Source organism: Lichenostomus cassidix, chromosome 1Aa, assembly GCF_008360975.1.
Source record: "Lichenostomus cassidix isolate B80296 chromosome 1Aa, HeHo_3.0, whole genome shotgun sequence".
NCBI lineage: Eukaryota > Metazoa > Chordata > Aves > Passeriformes > Meliphagidae > Lichenostomus > Lichenostomus cassidix.
Window position 1 is genome coordinate 41,341,862 of NC_139480.1, and position 5,383 is coordinate 41,347,244.

General features: G+C 41.0%; 1 long non-coding RNA gene across 1 annotated transcript; it reads left to right on the forward strand.

The window, feature by feature from the left end:
* Positions 1–250: 250 nt before the first annotated feature.
* Positions 251–1,454, forward strand: LOC146443518 (uncharacterized). The gene is made up of 5 exons (XR_014856056.1): positions 251–377; positions 523–601; positions 730–771; positions 950–1,120; positions 1,211–1,454. It is a non-coding gene; the product is annotated as an uncharacterized LOC146443518 (long non-coding RNA).
* The last annotated feature ends 3,929 nt before the right edge of the window (positions 1,455–5,383 follow it).

Sequence of the window (5,383 nt, forward strand, 5' to 3'; positions counted from 1 at the left end):
TGCATGGCCTCTCCCTGCAGATTACCAATGGTATCAATATCAAACACAAATTTGTGTTTGATATTGATACCAAAAATGTGTTCCTTTTTCACTTTCTGTGAGTCCTGTTTTACAATGGGCTCTTTACTCCCTCAAGTTCTAACGTTCATACCTTCTCACAGTGCTTTATGAATCTCAATTATTGTTTTCTCCTCCAATTATGACTTCAAAACAGATCCCTTTTATGCAGTTCAGCAAAAGCCCACTGCCCTTGTGCCACTGGCTTGGGATAGGCAGAGCTCCCACCAAGCTGAGCCATGTCTGAAGAAAATACCCAACTGACCATCTCCTCTCATGGAAGCTGGAAAACATGAAATGCTGACGGACAAAACTGATTGGTTTGTAGCAACTTAAATGCCATTTGAGATGACAATTGTTAGTCCAAAATCAAGACAGGAATGGGCAAGGTTATTGTAGACTAGTTGGTAGGCCAGTGGGAGAAGGAAAAGACATGAAACAAAACTGCAGCACACTATTCTTCAGCATGACAAGATTGTATTGATTGATAGGAACAACTGAGATCTGCAGCAGTGAGACTGATCTGGAGAGCAAACAGATTCAAGTAAGTGGTTTAGAAGTGACTGGGAAATGAACATCCAACAAAAAAGGGGTTTTATCAAAACTCTCAAAAAGTTTGCAGCAGGAAAGAACATCAGTGATTGCAGCAAGTGAAGATATTTTATTCTGCAGAGACACCTGGGTTGGACAAGGGCCACTGGAGTGATTAATCAGGTGAGAAACCTAATCTACCTTCCTAGGCCATGGAAGCTGGGAACTCTGTAGTACTGCCAAGGATAGTATTGCTGGGTAAAGTGTTTGCTCAAGTCAGAAAAAGGCTGCATTGTTCTAGGAATAAAGAGAGTGTTGTCCAGCTCTCCTACTGTAGTGCTCTGCTACACCTTTCTCACAGCCACATTATGGAAGCAAAAATGGATCCTGTTTGGGAGGTATTTGTCCTCTAAGCAGCTCAGAAGAAAAGGGGATATGCCCCTTGAGACACAGGATATGTTTGTTTCTGAAGCTGAGACCTTGCTTCCCTGGCAAGGTGTTTGTGCTGGCAAGAGGCTAGAAATCACTGCAGGTAAGTAAAACAGGAAATGAGTTTGGATCCACTAACCACATTACACTCATTTAGTAAGCTCCTTCTGTATTCCTCCCCTAAAACATGCAGGATAAAACCTCAACAAAACTGCCCTGAAGGAGCAGAATGTGGATGAAGCCATGTGGTGCTACTGCATGTGATGCAAGCACTGCAGCTCTGCTGCTGAAGGACAAGACAGCAGTGATGTGGAAGGCACACAGGGCTCTGCCTGTGCCCCACTAGCCCATGGCTGTGCAGGGACAGCACACACTGCAGCAATAATGGCAAGATGGGTAGGGCAACAAACCAATGACTCATCTTCCTCATTGCAGCATGGGCCAAATAAATCAAATTTTGTTACATGTTTTAAGCAATTTTGTTCTCCACTGGGGCTTTTAGAGAGGGCTAAACAATGCTGGTAGAACAAATGGGGCTGGTATAGGTATTTCACAAAGAATTTTAGCAGAGCAGGATCAGCTGTGCCAGTAAAAGCAAAAAAAGAAAGGATTAAGCAGGTAAGACAAAAGAAATGGGAATTTTCTGGTTAAAATTATTGTCATTTTTCCTTCTTGTTTTCTGCTAGCTCTCTTCCCAGTTGCCCTTGTGACAATTGCTTTTTCTGTTTACTTCATCAGTCACTGTGTAGTAGGTCTTATATCAAATAAAACTGCCTGCAGTGGAAGACCCACACTCTCCCATTTTTATTGTTGTGAGGAAGTTAGTGTCAGTAATGGTTCATTACCCAGTTCATCTGTCTCATTGATCTTTCCTTGACTGAAGTGAAAACTTTTGTTATAAACTTTCAATTCCATTCTCTCACCTTAGTATCATGCTGAAAAGGACTCCACAGTTGTTACAGACATTCAAAGGTAGTTCTCATTAAAGATATTATTAGGCATTCTTAAGAGTAGGACAGTGATTAAGGAACTTCCCTTTGTCTTACAGGCTTTAAAAAAATCTCTCTTTTTTCATTAGTGATAGAAATGGTTTTCTCTCTATTACAGATGATGGTCTTAACTTTTGTTTGTGGCCTGTTATCTGTGCATTCTTAGTTAAACCCCACCATACATATATTTTTATATAATGTCAAAGTGATAAATAAGATATTTAGGATAAGATTCAGATGATCCAAGCTAGGATGGCAGAATAGTTTAGGCATTTTGACCCTAAACAGCAAGATCTGGAAAATCTTCCTGATGGCACTGCTTTACATCAGTCATGTTTACAACTCTTAGGGGAACTCCAGTCCAATCTTTGGGACTCTCAGGTCAATAAGGTTTAGTCACCTGGGGGAAATTACCTACATATAATGCTAGCCTGGCATTCAGTCTAGCACTAGGCAAAACCTGATGTCGCTGTTGAGCAGCTAGCAGAGTAATGAAGGCACCAGTTCTCAGTGGCAAGAAGGAATGACCTTTATTGTTTTGATTTCATCACATATATAGAGTTCTCAAAAGTCACCCAGACTGGTCAGTCAGAAGCCTTCCCCCAGGCCTGATTGGCCAGGCCTGCACTGTCCAAGTTCTGGGACACTGTTCCAACAACATCCAAACTTTATCTTTATTTATAAAACACAAGAAGAATTCTCGTGGGAAAAACCTGTGCTAGCCACAACCTGTGACCCTTGAGTACGTACATTCTGCAGGGACTGAAGCCACTGATCACACCATGGAGCAGCAGAACTGTAGTTAGCCTGAGTAACATTCAGCTTCAGATTAAGACCCCTAAATGTGGGTGCCCACTTATGTGTCAAAACTCCTGTCACACTCTTCAGACATCCAGACAGGCAGGAGAGTAACTCCCAGGGATGGACTGAGCTGCCCAGATATAGATGTCTAATGCTATTTTAGTTGTTGTGGGATATCCTCCCTGGCCTCTAGCTGCCACTCCAAGAGCTGAGTATGTTCTATAAGTAATAGGTCATTCCTACCAGCCTTCTGCAGATATTTCAGGTGCCCTGAAGATCCTAAACAGCTTTATGTGGCCAATTGAATTGTAACCCTAATGGCTGATGAGTTGAATATCACTCTCAGCTCCAGTGAAACTGTGCTGATTAGATCTGCCCTGACTGAAGAGGGAAAACAGAGGCAGGTACTTTAATCTCAATCTGGAACTCACCACTTCATTAACAAAAAAAAAAAAATGGTGATGGCAAAATCCATTTGTACATAATTACTTATTGGTCAGTACAGTCATTCAGGGAACCAGGGACTTGATGTGAAGCTTTTTCTAAACCCAGGACTCAGACTCATCTGTACTTGCCTCTGTATCTTAAAGGTGTGTCTAGACCACGATGCTATGCACTACCCAGAGAGCAAGGATGACATCTTCTTCCCTCAGGCTGAAGAGTTCTGTGTAACTTGGGGAAATAGTAAGAAAGTGTTTATAAAGGAACCTTTCTGTGAAATCTAGCAGCCACAGCTTACATCTGGGAAGGTAGGATCTGCTGTCTGGATTTGTCTGTCCCCAGGACTTTCTGATATAAAAGACACAGAGAGGAACAAGACGAGGTCCATCTCCCAAAGCCATCTAACAGATTATACAGCCAAGCTCCTGCCTCACTTATTAACTTGTTGGTGCCAGGAATCCATCACATAATCAGACTCATACAATGTTTCTACACATGTATCTGGTGTTAGGCAGAACTTCAGGGTCTGCACATATCACAGGATGTTATATTTTACCTGTACCTAGATCAATAACTTGGGCTTGATATAATAAAGGAGCAACAAGGGCTGGTAGTGGTGGGCACTGAGGGTCTGGAGTCCAGAAGAGCTTGCAACAAAACCAAGAAAATAGCTTGTTTCAGAGTTGATTATAATTTTAAAAGCTGGTGGAACTGAATGGTTTCTGACACAGATCTACCTCCTTATTCCTCTGGTTTTAAGCTAAAGAACAAGTAGTATTACAGAATGGTATTGCTGCGATCAACCCCCACGCTATGGCTGCTAACAGGGAGTTAGCTGATGAAGTGCATTTGATGTACTTGATGAAGTGGCAGCACAGGATAATGAAATCGTTGTTCACTCAGGCATGTGAAGATTTTGACTATAATCCCAGCTCTGACTGTTCTTCTGCTTCCAAAAGTAACTTAATCATAATGCATTTCAGTTCCCTCAGTACCTTTCCTCTCCACATTTATCTAACTCTGTAAAGCCAGGACTTAGAGTTATCATATCTTTTAATAAAGAACCCTGAACCCACATGTAATCTCTAGGAATTACTTTCATCTCTTTCCTATTCTCTCAGATCAGCAGTGACAATGGAATTAGGTGCAATGTTTCTGCCCAATTCCTGTGGGTAAATATTCATCCTGTATCCAGTTTTCCTCATGCTCTCCCATCCAAGTATAGAACAGGCCCATAATTCCCTACCCTCTGGCTACATGTCTCTAGGAATAGCTCTAGTTAGTAAATATTGTATTCACCCTGACATCCAAAATGCCACCAGCGTTTTTGATGTGATACTGTGGGGACAAAAATGGCAGGAATGTAAGAATCATTAGAGTGTAAGTTAAATGTTGTGCTTTCTAGAACAGACACTTCATGCAGCTGCCAAAATAATTCTGCTGAAAAGCAGACCAGCATACCAATTTTCATATTTTCAGATCTTACACTGTGCATACCAATGCATTTGTAAATAATTTTTCACTTTTACAGTTGTATAATTATACATGCAAAATTTGAATTTATTTTGAAAAAAGACACCTAAAACTACCTTGTAAATAATTCAACCATGTAACTCTACAGGAAAGTCACTAAGGTCATAAAGGCTACTGATTTTAACTTTTGCCTATATGAGACAGAATAAACATTTTGTGGTTTACACCATGCGGTATGAAAAAAGTTAATTCTTCTCAAGGGTTTAATATATCAGACTTGAGTTTCATGTCTTACTATGTCTAAGTAAAATGTAAGTTTCATGTCTCACTATGTCTACTAAAATTAGCAGGGTTAGTTTTCCTTGACTCAAGTCACCAACTTGGTCTCACGCCAACATCCACAATCACACTTTGGGTAGGAACGGATCTTAAAGCATTGCACTTCTCATTTCTTCATCATAAAAATACAGACAGTATTAATAGCTACTAGCATTTCCAGCATCACACTTGACTTCTGGAAGGGGATCCCCTGCAACATTCCAGAATTGATGTCTGCTGGGGACAGCAGTCTTTGTAAGTGCCAACTGAGTTCCTGCAGGGAAGGGCTCACATCCAACATCCCATCTATCAAGCAGAAGGCAGACAGAATTAACAGTAGGATA